The 26829-nt window shown below is 41.4% G+C and overlaps 2 protein-coding genes across 3 annotated transcripts in view; both read left to right on the forward strand.

Annotated features, from left to right (window-relative positions):
* LOC131109827 (gap junction delta-3 protein-like) overlaps positions 1-2173 on the forward strand; it is a 41533-nt gene extending 39360 nt beyond the window's left edge. The window contains exon 5 of the mRNA XM_058062207.1: positions 1977-2173. The gene's annotated coding sequence lies outside the window, so the exon portion shown is untranslated. The remainder of the gene's footprint in view (positions 1-1976) is intronic.
* Positions 2174-2692: 519 nt separating this feature from the next.
* The window catches only part of raraa (retinoic acid receptor, alpha a), a 167281-nt gene continuing 143144 nt past the window's right edge, over positions 2693-26829 (forward strand). The window contains exons 1-2 of one of the 2 annotated variants that reach the window (XM_058062203.1): positions 2693-3029; positions 24239-24362. The gene's annotated coding sequence lies outside the window, so the exon portion shown is untranslated. Of the gene's footprint in view, positions 3030-22520; positions 22540-24238; positions 24363-26829 lie in introns of those variants that run through there. The other variant, XM_058062205.1, reaches the window with a different exon arrangement.

Raw genomic sequence — 26829 nt, forward strand, 5'->3', positions numbered from 1 at the left:
CCCCTTCATGGCCGCATTTCTGACATACCTGGTGATGTGTGACAACTGACGCAGCTTAGTGCCACTCACAGCATCAAAAGCAAAGGGAACAAGGAGGACACTGTCACCTCTGTAGGAGAGGATGAAACCCAACATGGAACTTGTGGCCATCTTTTATGGATGGATGGAGAAACATGCGTGTTTTTTTGGAGGAGGAAACGGCGGTACCCGTAGAAAAGGTCTGCACGCATGGTGAGAACATGCAAACTTCGCACAGATCGGTTTTCCTGATGTCTTGATCGTGCCACCGACATGTTAACCACTTCACCACTGTGCCCCTTATATTTTTCTGACACATATTAGGATCATATCTTAGGATTGCTATGATACACCATGATGTATTCATCAGCGTTAGAGTCCTCCATCTAGTCTGGTCTACAAAGGCAAATAACTACCAGGATCTCTTATTAGCTCCAGGTTCAAAAACTGTGGCTGTAGGCAACCACCTTATGTATGCCGCTCTTGTATGACACAATCACCGTTTTTTTCCCAACTGACAGAATTCCGCCACCAGTCAAGTTAATTGGATTTACATGATTTCTTATGGGAACATTTGATCCGGTTTTCATACGATCCTGGAGCCTCCAACTACGGAATCACTGTATGAATAAACGGCCATGTTGTTATTTTCCTTTCCACTTTCTCATGCAGTGTAAATCATTATTAAAATACTGTTTGGGTGGCTGCATGGCGACTGAGTGGTTAGCACAGGCCTCACAGCTAGGAGACCAGAGTTCAATTCCACCTTTGGCTATCTCTTGTGTGGAGTTTGCATGTTCTCCCCGTGCATGCGTGGGTTTTCTCCGGGTACTCCGGTTTCCTCCCACATTCCAAAAACATGCTAGGCTAATTAGCGACTCCAAATTGTCCATAGGTATGAATGTGAGTGTGAATGGTTGTTTATATGTGCCCTGTGATTGGCTGGCCACCAGTCCAGGGTGGACCCCGCCTCTCGTTCCAAGACAGCTGGGATAGGCTCCAGCACCCCTTGCGACCCTCCGAGGATAAGCGGTAGAAAGTGAATGAATGTTCAAAATAATTATTTGATATTTTTATATGGCTTTTCGATCCATGAGCGAGAAGAATATCAGCAAAAGAAGCTAAAATAGCATCAGCGAACATCGACTCTACCCCGACTCTTGCCCGAAGACTGCTGGGATAGGCTCCAGCACCCCCTGTGACCCTTGTGAGGATAAGCAGTAGAAAATAAATGAATGAAATACTGTTTGGTAAGTGATCCATTACAGCCTTAGTTATTATTATCTCTAAGGCACATGTACTCACAAATGACCGTGTTGCTGCTCTCAAAGTAAACACGCGTGACATGTGATACATATAAGGTAAACACGACACACCTAAACACATTTATGCATGTGTTGGTAGTTATTTAAAAAAAACTGCATGCTTAAAAATTGCACACTTGCAAGTATATACTATAAAAAGACAAAGGCTGAAAATCGCACAGCACAGTCTGTGATGGTAGGATATTTTAAGCTTTAATGGCCCTCTCGGTGGGACATGGGGGCACAGTCACGCAACGGAGGAGGGACCAGGTTGTTTCATATTTAATGTGAAACATATCCTTATTTGTATTTGAATAAAGCCAGATACCCTGCTGTTCCACAATGATCATTTCTTGGCTTTTGGATCCATGCAGATGAGGGGAAAAAAAAAAAAAACAGGGGGGCGGGGACACTTACCGTAAGAAAGCCTCCCACTGATTTTATTCATTTGGGTTCAAGCCATCAGAACTACCCTAGGACTTTTTTTTTTTTTTTCCGACATGGATGTTGTCACTGCAAAACATGTTCAGCTTTCCAACATGACCCACGGTGTAATGCACACAGAAATAGCTGCAATTTACTTTTTGCTTGTAACACCGACTGCAACCTAATTAAAGTGGTATTGACCCAAATATAATATGGTATTTTTTCCAGGAATTAATCTGGCACACATGGGAGAAAGGAGCAGAGAAACAATGGTAATGGTTTAATTTCATTTGAACATGCATCAGATTACAATTGAATACATCACATAATCAGTTCCCAGTTCCACATGTCCAAAAGGAGTAGGAAGAAGCAAAGCTTATTACAATCAGTAACTGTTACATTTGTTCACTTCCTGCTTTCATAATAAACGATGAATCAATTGTCTTTGGGCTTGTTTTTCAAACACTTTAGAATTGGTTTATAATAATAATAATACATTTGTATTTTATTTTCAAAATACTCAAATACACTTTACAGAAGAATGGAGTTGAATAAAAGCAAGTTTAGTCGTTTAGTTTTTACGCCACACTTTTTTTTTTTTAACACTTGAGATCATCTGCAATGACTGGGTGTTGGAAATCAAACCCACCCTGTCTGCACAAAAGGCAGCATAGTGTAGCATTACGCCACCCAGGGTATAGCCCAGACCAGAGTACTGACCACAAGTATGAACTCAGCTTTTGCAGTTATAAAGATAATTTTAAGGTAATGGTAGTTCATGAAGCAGAATGATTCAATTATTATTGAAAAAAAATATATTTGTCTTAAAAAATTATCCTAAAAAAAAAGAGTGGTCGTCTTATATTCTGGCCAAAACGTGAATAAAAAATAAGCTTTGTGGCATTAAACTGCACATCTGGATGAGGAGCAGTCCACTCATCCACTGGCCTCCGTGAGAGGAAAGAGGCGGGGCTTAACGCCGGGGTTGAGCTTTCAGAGCCGGAGAGCGTCTCCGATGGTTGCCAGCCGGAGAGACGCGCCAAACTTGCCGCTCTCTGAACGCCGCTCGCCGGCTCTCACCCTCACCCTACCGCGGTACCGGGCTTTGCCGGCCGGTTGTCGTTTCAACCCCGCGAGGACACATTCGCCGCGGCTTGGCGGATAAGGGGAAAGTTTGAGGAGACAACGGGGGACGCCGAGGAGACAGCTGCGTGACTGAACTTCCACCCAAGCAGCCCGAGGGGACCAGGCGGACGGGGAGGAGGAGCTAACAGGTTTCAGGTAGTACTGACTTATGTCAACGTTTGACAACACGCGGCCATTAATGGGAATGGCGTCACCCGCTATACTTAATGACAGCGACGTGCCACTTATTATACTATATATATTTCCAACCATTACTACGAGCACGAGGAGGTATCGCGAGAGGCAACGCACCGACACCTTAAAGTTGATAGAGATACATCAACAGTTGAGTTTTAATGCCTGTTTCGAAGCACTTTGCACATAACATTTGACGATGAGAGCTCGAATTAAAGACTAACCTTATAACCAATTTTAAGCTGTGTCTTTTCAAATAAAAAAAAATGAGTAGTTTATTTGTAAGGGGCAATGCAACGTCATAAAACACATGCTAATTCGTGAGTTAGCCAAGAGGCTAATTCGTGAGTTAGCCAAGAGGCTAATTCGTGAGTTAGCCAAGAGGCTAATTCGTGAGTTAGCCAAGAGGCTAACTCATCCCCCGGTCGTGAACTACTGGACTCCTATGTGGACATTTACAACGGTTTAGAAATAATTCACATTATTTTGCCAGTGTGTATTATAGAAACTATATCAGCACCATTTTCTTGCTTAGAATTGGGATACAATTTTGCCCTGTCATTCCCAATCCGTATGTGAAACATGAACACACATTTCTTTCCCTTTTCTGTGCATTGTAGCATGGGAAAACTAGCTATATTATATAAGCTAGCTAACAACGGATGTCATGGGAAAATACCTATTTTGACGCTAAAGCCCTCACACAAAAATGCATATTAACCCAGCTACAGTGATATTATTATTATTATTATTGTAGCAGCTAGCATGCAAAACTAGCTAACCGCTAGTCTCAGAGTCATTCACAGACGGAAGAGTCGTTACCTAGCTCTCAATTTCACTACAAAGACGCGACAAGATGCTGGTTTTCCGTCAGCAATTTTGTACCTGAGGACTGGAGCACATGTTTCGTGCTGGAAGATACAGCCATCCAAAGGAGATCGGATATTGTAAGTGTTGTCGTTGACACAACTAGTGTATGTGAAGTATGTGTATCAATGCGGCTAGGAAATAAGTTTGGGTATGTGTTTTAAATCGTCAAAACACGGCAAAGATACCGCAACTATGACATGTTATCATCAATGTACTTGTTAATGCATGATCATAATATGTATAGCAAACCGCGCAACGTTGCTCGAGGGCTTCATAGTCGAAATAGATCTAAATGTAGCATTGTTAGCTAGCTTATATTAACTGTTTTTCTCCTGTTAAAATGCACAGAAAAGAGAAAGAAATATTGGATTGTGAATTATGGACAAAATTCCCCAAAAAGTGCAGTTCCTCTTTAAGGTTACATGTGATTGATAGGTCACAGCTACAGGTTACTTCATCCATAAAATTAAAATTCGAACTCCAGGGCACACTCAACTTGTGTAAGTCGTAACTGGTGTAACGGTAACCCACTTCTTTCTATGTTAAGTAACCTCGGAAATAATGGTGGTCATTCGGTGTCGGCGGTATCCTTTGAGATATTTTTGTGCAAAAGATCCAAATCCCAATTACAGGCAATTTGTTAACACCCTGTATGAACCCTGCCAATGTGTCAGCGTCCTTTTAAGTGAAACGTCAGGGACTGATTTTACCCTGCAGCGTTACAAACCTTACAGTTATCTTGTAAAAATGCTGTCTTGTAAAAAGCCTTCAGATTATAGTTTGCAGGGAGTTTATTAGGATTCATTTAACGCCGTAACAAGTGTAAGAAGCACTGTCGTGTTGACACGCATCATCTAACTTTGTTTCATGCATTTTGATATTTGATTTATTTATTGAATTGTTATTTTTTTCACGCGACATGCTAAATGACACCTCAGCCCACTTCCTCTTTTGCAAACGTGCCCTTTTTCCTGTGACAACCTGTGACATTCAGATACAAGATGCAGTTGACAGCTTGTCATATTTTGGGAAGTTTACTACGTTTGAGGGTTTTCCCACCCTGACACCTCAATTGCGGGTGTGATTCGTAGTCGCGATGTGCCATTGCTGTAACTGTGAAAGCCTGCAGATTGTTAGATAGCGTGCATCGCAGCAGATAAACTCATATCAATTGGAATGGCCGATATGTTTGTTATTGTGGTTGTGGTTTGCAATGGTGTAGATCTGCACTGCGTCATACTGAGAGGTGTTTCTAAACTTTTCACCTTCTCAAGTTAGGTGAACAAGCTGTGTAAACATGTCTCGGTGTGATGCATTGCAGTTTACACCGCTGCGTACAGTGGGCATCGATTCTGCAGCATCGATGGGAACTGAGTTTGTTCGAATATTTTTGTTTGGACGCCTCTTCCCTAAAAAAAAAAAAAAAAAAAAGTGGTCGGCTCAGTGAAACGTTTGCGACACAATGCTATCATGACCGACATGATTAATGTTCACACAATGATGATGCACTACGTCGGGCTTCCTCTAAGAATTGAAACCGGAATCATTCAAATTCAAATGATGCCCAATCCTAATTATAATGCAGTTGAAATTAATATTGTGGTTGGTAAGTGTATTGTTTTGTCCGTTTTTGTATTTTTTTTAATAAAAAAAATGTGACAATATTTTTCAGAATAGAGTTGTGTATTAGAAATAAAAAAAAATTGATTTTTTTGTTTTGCCGATATCATATATACAAATATAAACCGAGAAAAAAATCATAACATGAGGAAAAAAATTCAAAAATAATATTGCAATATGAGAAAAAATGTAGACCTAGAGAGATAGAATAAATGAATTACTATGATGAGAAAATAGCATGATTTTTTTTATTTTTGCTTAATTTTTATTGATTTTCAATGCTATAGAACAAAGGTATAAAACTGCCCTAATGACATTATTTTAACTGAATAAAGATTTAATATTCAGAAAATATAGTTTGCATTTTAAAATAAAGTCTTGATATAATGAGTATTTTTTAGCATTTTTTTTATAAATAAAGTGTAATAAAATGTATTTGTAATATTATGAGAAAATACTGTACAATTATGAATTTAGTTTAGTTTTTACAAGACTAAAGTCTCAATATTTAGAGAAAATGTCATAATATATAGTGATAATATATATCACTATATACGTATATATAGTTATATATAGTTAGCTATATTTTTGAGTAATATAATATAATATAATTCTACAGTATTTTCTGATAATATTACAAATCCATTTTATTACACTTGCAGCGGGAGGTCGTTCCTCTCTGGGTGCCAGCTATGAGCGCCCGCACGCCTCGGTTATCACATTCAACTAACTGTGTCATCAGAGCGGCGTCTACGTCACGCCGAGCGGCGCCCACTCTTGTCTTCCTGTTGCCCTGCCATGTCGCTCTGTGTTCACCACTGGACACTCCTTTTTTTTTTTTTTTTAAACACACAAGAAGCGAGTCAGTCACTCTCTGCTGTCATCATATTTATCTTTCCCCCTCATCTCTCTTGGCACAAATCTCACCGATGAAAGGCGATGACATTGCGGGGCATTGTTGTGCAGCTTGAACTTGTTAGTGTAAAAAAAAAAAGGAAGCCTTTGCTTGAAACCGTTTCATCAACTGGCGCTAACGTTTGGATGAGCCCTTCTGTGGAAAAGCCCTCTTTCATAGTGACAGGTGGTTTGGTTTAATTTGGCCTGCAGTGGTCGGGATGTCTTCTCGCCACACCGCTCGCCCGCTTTTGACGAGGCGGGCTGCCTCCCAAAGCTGTGGCGATGCGGCACAAACACACCGAGCATTGACAGGTGAGACATGCTCCCCACAGACATGTCACCCAGAGCTTGTTTAATGGTAAACACCTCCATCCAATGCTACCCCCACGCTGTCAAAATGTTGCTATTTTGGGACATGGTTCTTAGTGTGTGTGTGTGTGTGTGTGTGTGTCACACTGCGGATTGCTATCTTTTAAAAAAGCAAACCGATGTTGGCTTGTCGTAATGTAAAGTCATTTATCAGTGATACTGTTCCGAGACACTGCATGTTCGATATAGACATTTTCCATCGGAAATAATAAACAAAATAAACTCATCCCAGGCAGTGGACGTTGCAAAACCGTTACAAACTGCTATTGTACATATAGTAGGGTGCATCAAATTTGAATGGGAAATTTTAATTTCATAATATCAATTTGGCTGGCATTTCATTTTTTTTTCTAATGAACATAAAAATGTCTTCTGCAAAGTTTTGAGTAAATCCATTGAGATGTCGGAAAATGTGCAATTTCTAGTCTAATTGCCAAAAAGTTGACCTGGAAATGTTGAGTACAATGAACTTCTATACAACATCATTTTTAAATAGGGTTATTAAAGTAAATATATTTGTTTTCTCTTTGGGTATTTTATTGGGTATTTCTCAGAATTCAACTTTCAAGATTCTCCATTCATTTGTCCTATTGACAAAATGAATGGCAGTAAATGGGACATGTTCACACGGCCTTACCCTGAATTTTATGTAGCAGTGATTATTTGTATTTTATTGTAAACACAAGGAGCAATAGTAACATATTTAAATAACAATTCATGGCGACCATTGAGCACTGTTCACCACTTTATTCCACAAAAACAGATGTATGGTGGCACCCCTAAATAATCATGTATTGGAAAAATATTTTGTATTTGTTGTACTTTTAGTTGTTTGTACTTTTAGTACCCAGCCATATCAAAATTCAATAATTGTGTTTTTTGATGCACTCTAACGTATAGAAACAGAAATGAAGCTCAACGCAACAACAATAAAGCAAAACGTCACACAGCATTGAACGCGTCAGTCAATACAAGTCCATATAAGGAGACAATGTATCCAAGACAGGACTGAGGGCAGCGCTGCAGCAAAGTGGAGACTATGGAGTGTAACAATTCAGCCTCACACTGATCAGCTGGCCTTGCTGTAAATGAAACAGGGCGGACTTTGTCGGGAGTAAGTAGAAATAAATTGCTGTATTACAGTGGTTTGGCTGGTGGTGTCCAATGACGTAGTCATGGCCTCAGGGACCGGGGGTGGGTGGGTAGGGGGGGGGTGAGTGTGGGAAAAGCAAGAGGGAAGAAGGGTGGGAGCTGATACCAAGAGAATGTAGCTGCAGTCGAGTGGGATTTTTTTTTTTTTGGAAGGGGAGTCGAGTCTGTGATGTTGAGATGTGAGAGCTCCACTCATGTTGGCCGGCGGCAGTTGGGCAGACTGGCTTGTGAATACTGATTTTCCCCTTTTTTTTGTTTGTGTGTATTTTTCACCGCTGCCGCCGTTACGCACATTTCTCGCGTCATGACCGTCCACGTGAGGGTTAAATCTCCTCCCTTTTTATGGCTTTGATGGTATTAAATAATCTTTACGTGTCAAGAGTGCATAGCTGCCAGTGTTCGTGTCAGCAGAGCGAGAGCGCAATTAGGTCAGGGTGGTAGAATAACACGGTTTCATCCCGTCCTTAAAGCAGCAGGGCACCTCACTTCAACTCGCTACTCTTTATATTCACCTCCAGCCTTCTGAGGGAGACTTTCAAAGAGGTCTGAGGCCTGTGGGGATATCTAAGCACTCAGAGAGGAAAAAAAAAAAAACCTTGTCTTTCCAAGGAATGAACATTGATTGATCTTTAGAATGTAAATGTATTTTTGGCCGTTTGTTTTGCATTCTTCTCAATACTTTACAAATAAAACTTGGATGTACGGTAGAGTAGTCAGTGTACAGCTTGTGAAGCAGTGTAGATTTACTGTTACCTGAAAATAAGTGGAATAATTGGAAACGTGGAGACAGAAATGTTGTGTAAATATGATAAAATATGATAAATATGAATATTTTTTTATGAATGGAAAAGTGTGCTTCAGTGACCTTTGTTGTGATAGTTGATGAGTATGAGTACATCCAACTTTAATTTCTATACCACTGCCCCTTAAGGAATGTAGCCCCTTTTTGAGATATTATACTACCAAGCAGTACTGTTAAATGTTAGCACACGGACCTCACAGCTAGGAGACCCGCGTTCAATTCCACCCTCGGCCATCTCTGTGTGGAGTTTACATGTTCTCCCCGTGCATGCGTGGGTTTTCTCCGGGTACTCCGGTTTCCTCCCACATTCCAAAAACATGCTAGGTTAAGTAGCCACTCCAAATTGTCCATAGGTATGAATGTGAGTGTGAATGGTTGTTTGTCTATATGTGCCCTGTGATTGGCTGGCCACCAGTCCAGAGTGTACCACGTCTCTCGGCCCAAGGACAACTGGGATAGGCTCCAGCACCCCTCACGACCCTTGTGAGGATAAGCGGTAGAAAATGAATGAATGAATGTTCAAAATAATTATTTGATATTTTTTTTATGGCTTTTCGATCCATGAGCGAGAAGAAAATCAGCAAAAGAAGCGAAAATAGTATCAGCGAACATCGCTGTCTTCACACATGCAATTAACAAAAAATTACCAATAATTATAATATCAATACAAGAAATTGATACTAGAAAATTCCTGCTGAAATTTATTTTTTTTTTGGAAGGGGAATTTTGCCATAAAACTCGGGCCCGATGTCGGCTGTGCAATGCCGGCGAACAATGCAATGTGTTAGAATATAGACATGAAGAATTTAGCAAAAAAGCTAACATGCTAACTGTTAGCATTCTACCACCCAGCAAGATGGCATTGTAATGCGAAAGTGCAAGACTCTCCTACAATGTCCTTACATCATGCTATATCTGTTTTAGCCTTTTGAACTGAGGAAATTAGCTAAAATGCTAACAATTAGCTTTGTAGCATCAAAAGTGCCAAGACTGTCCTAAAGCATTCCTAGCATCGTATCATGTAAAAAAGCCCAAATGCTAACATGCTAACAATTAGCATGGTAGCACCTAGCAAGTGGTAAAAATGCCAAGGCAGATCAGGACCGGAGCCAAAACAGATCGAATCTAAAATATGTTAAATCGCTGCATGGCTAATTTCTTTATGTGTCAAATGTTTTTTTTATCTGAAGGCTTTCTGCCTTCAGATATGGACACATGTTGCACATTTCATCATAATACTTTTTCTCTGATGTCACTGCGAGCGGAGGACTCTCATTATATCCTATTGTGAGATAGTCAGTGATTCCATAAATCATAACAAATCCCTGTTTTTTTTTATAATGATTTCCTCTCTATTGCAGAATGACTTTATCAAACAGCCATATTTATAGCCGGAGGCGGCTTGCGTACACAAATTAGAAGCTTGACTTGACAAGATAAAAGGTGCTAGATAATTCCCATGTAGCTTCATCAGATAAAACTGCATCCATTTAGCGAAAGCCGAGTCAAAGCTCATCAATACGACGTGGCTTTTTCCATCTGTAATCTTTCCTCTGCATGTCTCATGATAAAGTGTCCCAGAATGGATCATTGCCGGTGATATTTTAAGTTCTTCACTATGTTAATTTGCCTCAAGAATCAGGCCACGTTTCGTCTTCGTTTTTTTTTTTTTTTTTTCTTTCCCTAATGAGGTTGAGATAAAGACCCATATAATGCATTATCCTTTTATTGATTGGGAGTGGCCTTTATGTAATAAATTGCTTTGGCTGACCTTGAAATCATTGACACGTTTATTTGCGTTGAGTTGTTGTATCGCTTTTCCGTCAGTAGAACAGATCCTCTCACGAAACACGACGCGGTATGCGAACAACGATGAATCTTTGGCTTTGTGTGTCTGTTAGTTATGCTCTCACATGGCGTGTGTAATCGTTTTTCGGCATGGACTGTTGTTGTTTGAGATTCATTGAAAGTCATTCGGCACGTGAAGGCCCATGTCGCAATGTTACAGAGTCAAAACTGTCCCTGCACAGTCGGACAGTCTCCCGGCTTGACGGCTGACATTTCCACTGAAAGAAATCTATTGTTTGTCCTTAATCTCCTTCCGACCCATAAAACAATAGTATCAATTGCTTCCACAGTGTGCAGAGTGAACCGCTGGCTGGCTGGCTGGTTCTGTTAGCAAGCCCACCGGGCATCCGAGCAGTCAACCGGGCCTGGTCCCAGTCATTTCTCTCTGATGCCAGAAGACACTATTATCATCCGCATCATCTGCATCGGCATCGAACCGTCCAGTACACATACGCACTGAGACTACAAATACAACAAATCGAAATGTAACACAAACGTATCAAACCAAACCGTGAATGTTGTGTCCATTGCACCCTTTAATGCAGGGGTCTCAAACTCAATTTACCCGGGGGCCACTGGAGCTAGGGTCTGGGCAAGGCTGGGCCGCATCAGGGTTTCCAAAAAAAAACACATTTATTAAAAATTTTTAATTAAATTTTTAAATTAAATTAATTAATAAATTTAATAAATTAATACATTTTTAATTTTTAAAAAAAAAATTTAATTAAAAAAATTATGAAAAATATACAAACTTTTTCAGTGTTTTGGTTCCGATTTTCTACAATAAAAGCTCTGATAAAACATTCCACTGTTCTGAAATATCTTAATTTTTATTTTTCTGCACAAAATAAGATGAAAAATAAATAAACAAATCAAGAATAAAGAAAATCAATCAGTAATAAATAAATATAATAATAATAATAAAACGGCAAATCATAAAAACTTAAGAAACCACATATAGTTGGTGGGTAGACAAATTATTTTTTTCAGATTAAAATGAACAAAGCATTATTAGAGCCCTGTAGACATGACAAAACACGACTATAGTCACATTTATACTCTTTATTTACAACATATTGCGCAACTGCAGGGTCTTGAGACACATGCTAACTCGCAAACTAGAGAGCTAGCGACCTAAACGGTAGCCTTCCAAGTTATTTCCTTTAAACTTAAATAGCCAAAAACTTACCACTTCCACACGGATAGGGAGGATAACTATTAACAGTTATTTAACCTTTAACATGAACATTAATCAAACGTAATAATTTTTTCTGGGTACATGATACCATACAGCATCCATATCAAACTTGCGCGGACTAACATTAAACTTTCATATCAAGGCGGGGGCCTCAAACTAGTGTCCTGCGAGCCACATTTGGCCCGCGGGCCGCGTGTTTGAGACCCCTGCTTTAATGTATATTTTTTATTTTCTGGGGGAGACGATAAGGTACCTTCCCCAAACTTAATGAATGATCTCGGTTCTATTTCCCTTTATTTTCCCCAGGACGCCGCCATTAACGTTGACAGATGATATGTTCTTTTACTCAAACAGTCATCCTGAGTGCACCGTCACTCGGAAATTGGATTTGCACTGCCTTTTGCGTCTCACCTATCCCGCATCTCTCCATTTTCTCTTCATCCTCCTTAATCCTGTTGCTCCCTCTCAGTCGGCACAGAGGGACACGCTGTTAATATTCCTTTTTAGAGCCGCGCTGTACTGCCGAGTTGACCCGCTGCTGCTGTGAGTCAGACCATTAGGCCGTGATGCTGGACTGGGCAGTCCATTTTGGAGCCTTTCAAAAATAGTCGTGTGAGTCGTTTTTATATGGAAACAATAGGTGGGGCAACAAGCGCTTATGTACCAAAAAACTGCAGTACTCTGTTTTAGTGCTTTACTGAGTATTTCCTTGGCATTGTTATAATGATATTTGATGTATGGGATTTTCAATGTAAATGAACGTTGGGCTAGTGCATTTCCTTTAATGCATTTTGTTTATGTTGAATGTCACAGAAAAGTATTTATCTCATACCATTCTTTTTAGATGTTTTAGATGAGTGGTCTCAAACACGCGGCCCGCGGGCCAAATGTGGCCCGCAGGACACTAGTTTGAGGCCCCCGCCTTGATATGAAAGTTTAATGTTTGATATGGATGCTGTATGGTATCATGTACCCAGAAAAAAATTATTACGTTTGATTAATGTTCATGTTAAAGGTTAAATAACTGTTAATAGTTATCATCCCTATCCGTGTGGAAGTGGTACGTTAAGTTTAAAGGAAAAAACTTGAAGGCTACCGTTTAGGTCGCTAGCTGTCTAGTTTGCGAGTTAGCATGTGTATCAAGACCCTGCAGTTGCGCAATATGTTGTAAATAAAAAGAGTATAAATGTGACTATAGTCGTGTTTTGTCATGTCTACAGGGCTCTAATAATGCTTTGGTAATTTTAATCTGAAAAAAATAATTTGTCTACCCAACAACTATATGTGGTTTCTTAAGTTTTTATTATTTGCCGTTTTATTGTCATTATTATTATATTTGTTTAGGTGTTGTGTATGTATGTGTGTATATGTATGAATATGTGTATGTATTCTGCATGTATACGCGTGTGTGCATATATACTATGTAAGTATATAAATAGATATTTTAAGTGTAAATGTGAGATACATTAATGTAACATAGTATGCATGTCTGAAATAAATTAAAAAGAAAGAAAGGAAAGATGTAGATATGATCATGTTTTGGGGGGTTCGGCAACCAGAAAAAGAACACAACCATCCTTTTTAATATACAACGGAATTTGAGATTTGGCTGGCGTGTTGAGGAGGAATTGCCAAGGAAAAGATTCTCATCGTCTGCGCCCTAATATACTCCATCTTTCAAAATCCTGTAAAAGACCTTGCAAAAACATTACACACGAAACTCCAAAACTAGTCTAGTGGCTGTGCACAGAAGCCCAAAGCATCCCATCACTGATTCCAGTGGAACAGACCCCTCCCTCTATTGCCCCCCCCCCTGTGTGGGAGTATGGCAGTTGACTGTGTGTATTACCCAGCTGGTGCTGTTGCAGCTGCTTGCACATTAGCTCAAGTTGCTAGCCACATTTATCAGTGCGAAGTGAAAACCACGCTAGGCGTAGTGGTGGGGGGGCGGGTGGAGATAATGATCCCGAACAATGATAATAGCATGCTAGCTGCGGCAGCGAGAACGTCGTATGTGACGCAGCCCTCGTACTGCACTGCTGCCTTGGCTGGTGATCGTCAAGACTATAAAGCTAGCAAGCCACTTATTTTGTCTGTGTGGGCTGTCATCATAGTGCAGTCGGACTCGGTGAGGAGCCATCAGGCCTTATCACTGTCATGTTGCACTGCAGAGCCCGTTGCATGGCTGGATTTCTTTCTGGCTTGCAGCTTGGGGGAGGCGAATGGCACGCCTGAATACTTACTTCATAATCATTCCTGGTGTGTGGTGGTCCCGGGAAAGGCGGGGTACATTTGTGTACCTTGAAGCAGTCAGGGCTTCCACTTCCACAAAACAGACAGCACCGTCATTTTATTTTGCATCAATATCATTTCCATTTTTCCGGTGCTTTTTGCGGCGCAGTAATAATTCCGTAATATGGCGCATCAGGCGGCATATGGCTGCCATCGATGATCAACAGTCGCCATAAAGAGGTGACGGCACTATGCAAATGTCTTCATGCTAATGGTGTTGTAATGTAATGAAGTGTGTTGAATATGACCAATAATGAGTTGTGGTTATTGAGTGTTGATGACTTCTTCACAGTCTCGCCTTTTGTTGTTTTCAATATCACACACACACACACAGGTTTCTCGTTCTCGCTTCACGGACCCCCTTCAGTACAAACCATTTCTCCAACATTGATATATGAAGATTACACTTTTGTTGATTCATGACACCGGCAGAAAAGGGGATATTGATCAATATCTGGAGAAGTTGCTGAGTGAAATTGTGAAATGAAATTGGGCAGAACTGAGACAGATGCGTCGCAGTAAATTAAACAAGCAGTCCTGTCTGCTAGTGTGACAGCACAATGGTGATTAGGGTTTCATGCGAGCTGCCCTACATTATTTATAGCTGCGCCGAGGCCCTGTCTGCAGTTGAATAGACCCACACAGTCCATTGACCGTGCGCATTACAGGAGGCTGCCTGGTAGCAAGAGGGAGGTTCAGAATGGCTTTATTTGCTCACGCCGAGGTGCATTTTCATCTCAATGAAGGTGGAGGCCCCGAGTGTGTTGTTTCCAGACCTTACATGTATGAAATGGGTTGACTCTGTTTCGATCAGACTCTGTGCTCCAGGGGGATTTCACTTCCAGTCAGTCAGTATTTCGTGTCGTAGGCTTTGCTACACATCTTTAATAAAAAAAAAAAAACATGTTCTCCATAACGACAGACCGTAAACATGGTTGATAACATCTTTACACAGCAACCTTTATACTGTCTTTTTTGCTGTTAAGTCCCGCTACGCAGCCTCACTTCCGTCATATATCCGCGGGGATCTACGATCGCTACGTGTAGCAAAAGAGTGGTCAAAGCTAACAGCTGCTCCCGAGTGTAAACAATGGAGAAAACGGCAAACTACAACCGTAATAAGATTAAAAATAAACAAGAAAAGTATTCATAAAGCACTATTAAACATAAAAAACTGTTTGCTGCAGAAGACATGGAGTTGCATTAACTAGCTTGTACTTGGGCGACGCCATCTTGAAACATGAGACCTCAAATCCAGTCCCTGTCGATGTAAACGATATACTTGTTTTTGATACCGTCCATCCATCCATCCATCCATCCATCCATGCATGCATGCTCGTGCTTAACAAAAATATTGATATTTTGAAAATTGATATTGATATTTGGAAAAAGACAGGCTTTGCTACACATCTTTAATAAAAAAAAAAACATGTTCTCCATAACGACAGACCGTAAACATGGTTGATAACATCTTTACACAGCAACCTTTATACTGTCTTTTTGCTGTTAAGTCCCGCCTCACTTCCTTCATATATCCGCGGGGATCTACGATCGCTATGTGTAGCAAAAGGGTGGTCAAAGCTAACAGCTGATGAGATTAACATCAATTGCTTAAGGGCTCGGTATGGCACAAAAATAAACAATAAAACTATTCATAAAGCACTATTAAACATAAAAAAACGCTGCAGAAGACATGGAGATGCATTAACTAGCTTGTACTTGAAACATGAGACCTCCCCATCAAATCCAGTCCATGTTGATACAAACGAAATTGTTTTTGATATCGTCCATCCATCCATCCATCCATCCATCCATGCATGCTCGTGCTTAACAAAAATATTGATATTTTGAAAAATATCGATAAATTGCCCAGCCCTAGTCTAACGTTTGTGGTTGCATATGTCTATTTGAGTCGTAAGTTTTGTGTTTTCGTTCCTGCTGTCATCCAGTAGCATCGCAGAAGTTATGAAATTGCCGACATTTCATCGACTTTGTGTTTGTTTTTAATTATAAAAATCCTGTTGCATACGGGTTAGTCATTTGTGACGGCATTTTTTCATTTTTCCTCGGCATCCGGCCCTCTTGAACAGAGCACCGAAAGGTGCCACACGGCTCTTGTGACCCCCTCCAGGGGGTGGAGTAGTTCTGAACCAAGTCTGCTCCATGCTCTCCATTGCCTCTTTGTCATTTCCTCCATGTGGATGTTAGTGTGAATGAGGCGTGGATGTGCGGGTTGCCTGTGTTCCGATTACCTCGCCTGGCTTTCATTAAGGCTTAAGCCTCGGCTTCAACCACAACCGAAAGTCGCTTCATCCTCCAACAATTGTTTGTCTTTTGAATGGAACCAAGTTTTAAGCCTCTCTCATGACGCATGAAATGCATGGCTTTATATTGGCACCGGCGACTATTTAAACCTGGGATCCAACCCAGGCTTTGCTCATTAAATCGTGTAAATGATGTAACGTTTTGCTTGCTGCCGTGTGCCAGCACGCCATGTTTTTCCACTATTTGTCTGTGTCATAAACACAGGGGCATCTGGTTGCCAGTGGCAGACTCGGTCCTTCTTTCTTATTGGACACAGAAATGCGGCTGAAGTCTGCAGAGAGAAACTGTCTGGCTGCTCATTTAGCAGCTTTTGTAGGTATGATAAATGTTACTAATCACCTATTGGCCCCTGAGGTCAAGTCTTTTCCTGGTCACCTATCACCCCAACTCCTTCCTGCTGTCTTCTAACAGCACCCTGTGGATAGCCTTTAGCAATATTTTGTCCGCAAACCAAAACCAGACAACATAACTACTGTAACATTTATAATTAATTATCGCTGAATGTGATTAGATGCAGAAAGTCACGGCATTAAAATATTAAATATGCTTAGTCAGCAGTACGTGATGCAGCATCAAACAACGTTTAGTGAGCCAAGTGACAGTAAAGCTGCAAAGGAGGTTCGGAAGCCCCCTTTTAGTCACCAAGAGTGATGCGCTAGGTCACAAGTGGATCACACAGATGGTCCACAGTGGGTTCCACAGTGGTGCTGATATGGCAGACCCCTGGGAGGTAGAAGTCAGCAGCATAGATGGACATAAACGCGTATTTCCTCTGTAAACACTAGAAACCGGGGTTGTCACGCGACAAGACGCTACACGAAATGGATGAGATAAGAAAAGTACAATAAAAAAATATCTACTTTTACATCTAATCTACAGTCTACAATTACATTTCTAATATGTTACTGTGATAAAGAGACTGTATGATGAACAAAAGGGCTCACTCCATTCATGCCGTTGTTCTATGGAACAAACACTCCAAGGTGCGTACTTTAGACCGAAAAGACCGTCCTGCGATTAGACTGCTCCTGCCTCCATATTTATGATTCTGACAACAGTTCCATGTTAGACAGATTTCCAGATTTTCCGTAATTACCTTGGAAAAGAACTTTAACAACTCGACAGTGAAAGTCATTTTCAAGGGCAACCCTCTTCAGTTGAAGAGCGCATCCCGGGTATCGTTTGAGCCATCAAAAATGCCAAGTTTTTTTGGATCCTTTCCAGCCAACCTCTTCCCTTTTCCTTCCTCTTCGCGACTTTAATGTCCCATTTGAGACTGATTGAGCCATTTCTCGGCTAAGCTGCACAGAACAGCGCTACTTATGTAATGAAAGTACTGCTAAATGGAGCCTTGACAAATCTACTTTGTCCTTACATTGTGGGTTGACGGATTAGGCCTTTTATTGTTCAAGTATTGAAGTTGAAGTATTAGCTCCAAATAATAATTAAAACACGTCAAGGGTTTAGTAAGGTATCGTGGGGCCATGTTGGGATTTTAGGTATTGTCAGCGAAGCGGTGCTGTGAAAGAGTGCCAGGGAGAGGCTTTTTATGACGATTCAAATTTGCATACAGATCTCCAAAAATGGGTGTCTGCGGAGTTTGGGCAGGCACCAGTTAAAATTCCTCAAGTCTTTGAGAAATGTTTTATTTGCCTTTTGCTCCCATCACACAGCGTCCAGGGAGGGTGCAATAACCACATCACAAAGACACAACTTTTTGTAGTCACCTTTCACATACTTTCTATAGTTCCGTGTAGGATTGTTGACTTTGACGTTGTTAGATATTTGCAGACACTGTTTTTCTTTTTCTACTTAATACATATCGCAGCCTTTAATATCGGCCAATACCGAAGTTGATCAACACGTATCGTACATACATGTATTACTTGTGTAGTGGTGTGTAATGATGGAAAAGCCTTGATCAAGTGAAGCGAGAACAATAGTCAGCAGTAATAATAATGACAAAACTTATTGACTCATCTGTGGTATAGTTTTATTGACAATTGGCATAATGTATAGCCTCCATTAGGGTTTCCTCGTTCCCGTTACGGCCAATCACTTCTTGCTGTTTTGTGGGAGTTTTCTCACGCTTTGCAAATGTGTCAAACATTGTCACGTGTTGTCAAACACAACATTTGCTGTAATTCACCTACAAGGTCGGCGTCAATTCTCTGCCGCCCCGTTTCTGTTTATGCACGTTAAAGAAATGCTGATTAACAACAAATGTCAGCAGTTACTGCAGTAAACGCTCCAATTAACGTCTCTGGTCAATTAACGGCTGTCTTCTGTAGTTGCCGTGTCAAAACATCCATCCACCCAGCCAAAAGATATTAGCATTAAAAGTTATTTTTATTCTCAACGCCACAAGTAGTAGTCGCAGTAGCATCATTCCCCGCTAAGCTGCACAAACAGTGCTACTTATATAATGAAAGTACTGCAAGCAAATCGACCATGAGTGGCCAGCATCCAGCAGCTTTATTTACCTCTGCATGCACTTTAATATGTTGGTTACAGTTGTCAGTGTAAAACTCATTAGATTTTGTTGTGCTGTTTTCACAAGAAAGTATTCCAACATTGGTTCTGTCGCTGTCGCTTGTCTTGTTTATAAATGACTTTGTGGTCTAATTCGAGTATTTACGATGATGTCATTTGTGTACGTCCACAAACGGGGCGGGAAGGTGGACTTTTCTAACAGCGCTACCGATGACTGTGGTATAGCAACTGCCCAAAGGCAGGAATGTTTTGTGCTACAATGTGTCCGACAGGTGGCTAGGAGATGCTAATTGATGAATGATCAGGGGTGATATATGAGCCCCCACAGCTAGCCCGAAACATAAAGGCGCACAACGTTGACGCCCTAAATCATTTCCAACCACGCCACTAAAGCCAAAGCATTGCCCTTATTAGCATACGAAAGACCATTTGGATTGGGGCGGGGGGGGGGCTGTCCTTTTCGAAATCTATTGTCAACACTTTGTGTTGAAATTAACAGGCTAGCGTTTTGTGCCTGATGAATAATGACAACAAGGATGGTTTTATAATAAGGATGGCTTGGCGCTAATGAATGATTAACATCACCACAGACTTTTAAGAATATATTTTTTCTATTTAGCGATTTTTCACACACAACTATAGCTCTGTTGTATTACACAATGAAACACAACTAATGCACCAAACACAAATAATGAATGTATAATAACTGTCATAACATATATGACTATACCTCAGATGATAATACATGCATGGCAGCACAACTTAAAGGCAATTTTGCGGCATCATAGTGTAAAACTGACATCTTTTTTAATCAGTTTTTGTATATACACATATATATATGAGGTCCATTCAGCGGGAGGGGGGGTGGGGGGGGGTTGTAGCCTGACCTTCCTCATTGTTCTGTGCGGATGACTCCAAAGGACAATGGCCAGTCTGGATGGAGAGTGTCTGAATTATTTCCATCCTCCCATCGGGATTGCTGTCCTCCTGTGTCAAGTGAGGTCATGTGATCCACTTTGACTTGGGGGGGGGGGGTTTCCAACCCTGAGACGTTCATATGACGTGATAAAAAAATAACCAATAAATAAGCTTTTTAATGTGTGATTTACTGTGGCGCTACTGTTCCGAAAGTAACCCCACACCTGCAAAGACCTATTTTCCCATGATTGGCAGTGTGTGTGTGGGGGGGGGGTTAGTGCTGTCACAATGAGTAACTGTACGTCCCGGGGTTGATGATTGATTGGACTTGAGCGTTAAAAACGGCCAGCATCAAACCCTTTTCGCCAGCCGCATTTGAGTATGACAACTCACGGGGCCGGGCGCCAGAGACGGGCTTGACACAGAGAAGATCAGGTGATCAGATCCCGCTGTTTTACCGTTCCTGTCTAGCACTCGGCGAGAATGAGGGTCCCTCAGCAATTGAGGCCTACACCATGCGGTAAATTGGGTGGCGTTTGAGAAGCAGATGGACCCAACAGCGAGGGCCCCATTTTCTACTTATGTGTTGCATGAAGGATAAAGGATGTGATGTCCGCTCCAATCATAGCGTAGACTCATTTCATCTTTTCTTTTTCTCAAAAGTAGACTGGCTTTGGTGGAGTGTTTCGGTATAAACCCGCCACTCAGACACACTTAAGATCCACAAACAGGAAGCGAGGGCATGGAGTTAAAGGAAGGAAATGAGATAAGGACTCCAGCGGTGCTGAAGTCCATGTCGCCTGATTGGCTAACACATTGAAGTGCATGAAGCTAGTGTAAAAAATACAATATCTTATTATTGGACACACTGGAATGGCTGGCCGGGTCGTGTATTTTGAATCATCATAGTGCTTCTGTGTATGAAATGTTTTCAAAATGCTTCCATTTCCTGCAAGATTGACTGGATAAATGGTCGTATGAATTTATCTTGGAGACCGGAGTTCGGTTCTCCAGGCGGTTGGAGTTTGCACGCTAGCTGGTGGACCGACTGAAACTAGGCTGCTTTTACAAGCTGACAAACACTAGTTGTTTTTTTTTTCTCCAGGCTGGAGTTATTTATTTTGTATGAGTTAGCTCGTGCATTTTCAATGTGAAGAAGTCCTATTCAAGCTAAAGTTTCTTCAAGGGAATGCTCAAAGAATTCTTTATGTCAAAGCAGACACAATGGGATCTACTTATTCATTCATTCGTTCATTTTCTACCGCTTATCCTCACAAGGGTCACGAGGGTGCTGGAGCCTATCCCAGCTGTCTTTGGGCGAGAGGCGGGGTACACGCTGGACCGGTTGCCAGCCAATCACAGGGCACATATAGACAAACAACCATTCACACTCACATTCAAATTCAATTAACAATTAACCTAGCATGTTTTTGGAATGTGGGAGGAAACCGGAGTACCCGGAGAAAACCCACGCATGCACGGGGAGAACCTGCAAACTCCACACAGAGATGGCCGAGGGTGGAATCGAACTCGGGTTTCCTTGCTGTGAGGCCTGCGCGCTAACCACTCGACCGCCGTGCAGCCATGTACTTATTCAGGGTCGCGGGGGTGCTGGAGCCTATCCCAGTTGTCTTCGGGACGAGAGGCGGGAAACACGCTGGACTGGTTGCCAGCCAATCACAGGGCACATATAGACAAACAACCATTCACACTCACATTCATACCTGTGGCTAATTAACCTAGTATGTTTTTGGAATGTGGGAGGAAACCGGAGTACCCGGAGAAAAGCCACGCATGCACGGGGAGAACATGCAAACTCCACACCGAGATTGCCCGAGGGTGGAATTGAACTCTGGTCTGCGCGGTAACCGCTCGGTCGCCGTTCATCCATCTACTTATTTATGTGATATTTAAAAAAAAAAAACATACTTATGTTGTAGTTTTTTTTTTCAATATCTAAGGAAATGAGTTGAGTACTATAAATGTGTACATGTTGGTAGGTCTGCATTACAGACAGTAAGCTGTGTGCGGGGAAATATTTCCAACACTAACATGTACATTTAGTTTACATTCACTCATGATATTATAACCATGGTTTCCATATTGACATTTAATCAGCCCAGTCGTCCCACTATGGAGTGATGGTACACCACACCAGCTTTGTCTCCATGTTTTTTTTTTTTTTATGAAGGCCCTTCTGTGTTTCTTATTTGCACGTCGGGTGCTGAGGGGATTTCTCCACTGCCACCTGATTCACATTGCTGTAATTGAGTTGTGGCCATAAGCGCTACTGTGACTCTTGAGGCTTTTAGGTCATACCCGAGCCACAAAAGGGACTGTTTTACTCCTATTTTCACATGATCCTAGCAAGAATGAGAAGATCCAAACTGCTGGAGAAAGGACGGGATGATTTCAGGCAGTGTCAGAGTGAAGTAGACAAAAAAAAAAAAAAACGTTTTTTTTGTGTATGCGCCAGAGAAGCTAAAGCCCGAACACGTGGATAAGGAGCCACAAAGCTCTTCACATCTTTCTCTCGCTTTCTTCCTCTCCCCTCCAGAGGCTTAGAGCCGCAATCGATTTGAGGGGAGATTTCCTTGTTCAAATACACGGAGATTGACGTTTTTGGGGTAAGCCTGAATTTGTCGCTGCTGTCAACTCCACGTAATTGGACATCCTCGCACTTTTATGTGGGTTTCAAAACATTGTTGTGTTTTTTTTGTACTGTAGCATTGTTGCTCATTGTGTGGCTGCCATATTGTCCCGTTGCTGTAGCGGTAACACCTTTCATTGGTATCGATTTGATTGATTTGATTGATTTGTGAGTGAGCAGTAATATCTATACTCTTAAAAATATTTTTTCATACCTGGCACCTCATCGGAGTGGTCATGTGACGTGCCAGCTGATTTATGTGGATGTTTTTCCGTTGTCTTCCTGTCAATGAAGGCAATTGGACAGCGCCATCCGCAGTCCGGCCTCCACATGACTACATTCAAGGTGTGTGAGGGTACAAACCCCCCTCGGACCGGTTTATGGTCCTATGACCTTAATTGAGGCGAGCGAGGCCTACAGTTCTTTGGATGTTGTTGTGGGGTCTTTTGTGACCTCTTGGATGAGTCGTTACTGCGATTTTGGTCGCTCCTGGGAAGGTTCACCTCAGTTCCATGTTTTGGCCATTTGTGGATAGTGGCTCTTACTGTGGTTTGCTCGAGTCCTAAAGCTTTAGAAATGGCTTTATGACCTTGATGAAGACTGCTAGCTAGCAGTCGAAACTGTCAGGTATGAAAAAGAACTACTTTGGTCTGTCGAAAGGAATTGTTAGACCAAATGAACCTCGTTAGACGAGCTTCCATGAGGCTGAAACCAGGACTTGAGGTATCCTTGGACATTTTCCCCAATTTCCCACTGAATAATTCATGAATTTTAATGACAGTGACGCAGCATTGCTTTGATGAGTCGTTACTGCGATTTTGGTCACTCCTGGGAAGGTTCACCTCAGTTCCATGTTTTGGCCATTTGTGGATAGTGGCTCTTACTGTGGTTTGCTGGAGTCCTAAAGCTTCAGAAATGGCTTTATGACCTTGATGAAGACTGCTAGCGAGCAGTCGAAACTGTCAGGTATGAAGAATAACTACTTTGGTCTGTCGAAAGGAATTGTTAGACCAAATGAACCTCGTTAGACGAGCTTCCATGAGGCTGAAACCAGGACTTGAGGTATCCTTGGACATTTTCCCAAATTTCCCACTGAATAATTCATGAATTTTAATGACAGTGACGCAGCATTGCTTTGATGAGTCGTTTGGTCACTCCTGGGAAGGTTCACCTCAGTTCCATGTTTTGGCCATTTGTGGATAGTGGCTCTTACTGTGGTTTGCTGGAGTCCTAAAGCTTCAGAAATGGCTTTATGACCTTGATGAAGACTGCTAGCGAGCAATCGAAACTGTCAGGTATGAAAAAGAACTACTTTGGTCTGTTGAAAGGAATTGTTAGACCAAATGAACCTCGTTAGACGAGCTTCCATGAGGCTGGAACCAGGACTTGAGGTACCCTTGGACATTTTCCCAAATTTCCCACTGAATAATTCATGAATTTTAATGACAAACTACAGTGCTTCACTATCCTGATACATTATTCATGTCAACGTCCCATGCAACCCACCACCACAGCTTCAAAAAATACTCGGGCAAACCCCGCACCCTATCTCAAAGCCAGAGCCCTATTTTGCTAATTTTTCAGCTCTTGTGGACTCCTATAGAGCAGCTACACACAATAACCCGCACAGAAAGCTTCCTCAAAGATCTTCCAGTGTCTGCACCTATTCCAGCTGTTTTTCCTTGGACTTCCAAAATGGTCTGTTTTAATTCATTCCTCCCATATCCTGTGTCCAGGCACGCCCACTCTGCTGCGTTCCCGAGGACTTTCGGACTACTGCCGAACCCCACTTGAGAAGATATGAAATCCAACATCAAACACCTCACTCACACGAGTTGACAGGCAGTAACTTCTAAAAAGGTAAGAGATACTCTTGGTCGAAAAATGCATATTTGGAAGCCATGTTACAGAAGGACTACAATTGTAGTTTTCTTCATCATTTCTGCCATTGTACCGTGTTTTGTTTGGCAGAAACATGCGGCATGTCGCCCATCTCCCATCGGTGTGATCTCGTCTCATCTTTGAGCTTTGTTATCGGAATCCTTAATCATGTCTGCACTGATTTATTGTCCCCGATATGTAAAGCAAAGCTGATATAATATCCTGTTTTGCCAGGGTAACGAGTGACGAGGGAAACTCTCTCTACTGCCGTGCAATAATAGCAACATTCCCACAGTTTGACGCTTCATCTCCCCCGTCTCGTTCCGCTGAGCCTTTCGCCACTTGTGTTCTCATTTCCTGTGGTGTCCCTCCATGTCATGTGTTGCTCGGTACCATCCTGTCGTGTTTTTCCTGACCACATAAAGAAAGGGGATCCCTCCTACCGAGTAGACTGGTACAACAGAGCAGCTACAAAGAAATTCCCGATGCCTTCATTTTCCCTTCTTCCCTAGCATTTGCGGCACAAGAGGACATGATGAAATGTTCTCTTCATCTATTCATTATGAAACATCTCACTTTTTTTTTTTTTTAAATCATGTAAATGTTTTATTAGAGGCTAAATATATTCATCACTGTTTTTTATCTTGTGATTTCTCACAGGGATTCAAAGTCCTTTTGATGCCTTTTGTCTTCAAAATCACTGTCACTCTCTTTAAGCGTTGCGTGGCATGCTTTGGATTTTTATCTTCACCTGAAGCAATATTTACAACAACCCTCCCACCCCCCCCCCCCCGCTCCTCTTTCCTGCCATGATTTAGATCCCGACTTGTAAGTGGGTTGGGAAGTGGCCCCGGCAGTTGATGTGGAACACATGCCTCCGATGATTCACACTCAGCGTGCTGTAGGTCATGGCGGCTGCCTCACGAGTCCAGTCCATCGCCTCCCTTGTTGTCTCGCGGGGGGGGGGGGGGGACTTCTTTCAGTTTTTCCTTTTCGTGCTTTCCAAACTTTTCCTCTTTTTATTTATTTTTTTTGAATGCACACTTGTTCCTATGTAACGACGCCGCTTATTCCAGCCTAAAGCTGCTCCAATATCTTTTTGATGTTTTGCCAGTTTGTCTATCAAACGGCTACTGCTGCGTTCCAGTTCTTCACCCGCTTTCCGATTGAAAAACACCTTACTGCCTTTTCGACTTTCTTTTAAATCTGTGCTTTGACACATTTGGCGACTTGCCTTAAGTGTTATAGCAACAGCTGCTTCGCATTCCCCATCAGACCGATTGGATTTCTAACAGTTGCCCCGCCTTAAAAAAGGTGGAGATATGCTGAAGTAAAACACGCTGCATGCTGCAGATGGGATTTTTTTTTCTTTTATGTGCTTTAATACTTCCTCACGGCCAGTTTTATAGAAGAAATTGGCAGTTTTTATTTGCATTTGCATTATTTGTAAACATGGATGTAGGAATATTAAGGCTGAACTATCTACTACTTATAATAATATCAAAACATTAAGAAAGATAATGTAATATTGAGTCATACATATTTAAAAATGTAATAATTTTGTTATATTGTTAGTGAAAAAGGGAATAATGTGCTGATATTTGACTTTTACAAGAATATAGACTAGTTTGTACCAACATGCAAAATTTCTACTAATTTTATGTGAGTGCAATCTTAATTTTACACAAGAAAATCATATATAATTTTTCATGAGAAAAGTTACACCAATAAATTTGCAATGTAGGGCTGCACGGCGTACGAGTGGTTAGTACGCAGGTCTCACAGCTAGGAGACCCGACTTCAATCTCTGTGTGGAGTTTGCATGTTCTCCACGTGCATGCGTGGGTTTTTTATTTTCTATTCTATCCTATATATTTTTTCATGAGAAAAGTTACAATTATTCAACAATAAATTTGCAATCACACAAAAAAGTAATTCTAATTTTGCTAGAATATAACTTTGATTTTGCAAAAAATACTTTTTGTCCTTAAGACAGAAGCCATTCTATATATAATGTACAAAATATACGTCACCATTAAAGTAAATAATGTCTCTTTTGCTAGAGAAAAGATTTTCAAACAATGCAGAGATTTATGAATATGTAATTTCACCAGAGAACAGTCATAATTTCACAAGCAACACATTTATAATATTAAAAAAAAATGTTGCATTGTCCCTAACAAGCCTCCCTTCCATGACATTGTGCCATCAACCGCAGTCACCATCCACGCTTCCATCTCTTGCTTCATTTTTGCTTCCCATTCCCCCCCCCCCCCCCCCCCCCACTTCCTCTGTCTCGCCACCTTCGATCATACGTGACGTGGCCACGTTTGACCTTTCTCCCCCTCACGCACACACACACACATGCGTACATCACTCGACTGCCGGGCACACGTGGTGACTTACTGCTCTCATGCTTTAGATAACGAATGAATGAACGCCTCTG

The sequence above is a fragment of the Doryrhamphus excisus genome, chromosome 22, assembly GCF_030265055.1.
Source record: "Doryrhamphus excisus isolate RoL2022-K1 chromosome 22, RoL_Dexc_1.0, whole genome shotgun sequence".
Classification (NCBI taxonomy): domain Eukaryota; kingdom Metazoa; phylum Chordata; class Actinopteri; order Syngnathiformes; family Syngnathidae; genus Doryrhamphus; species Doryrhamphus excisus.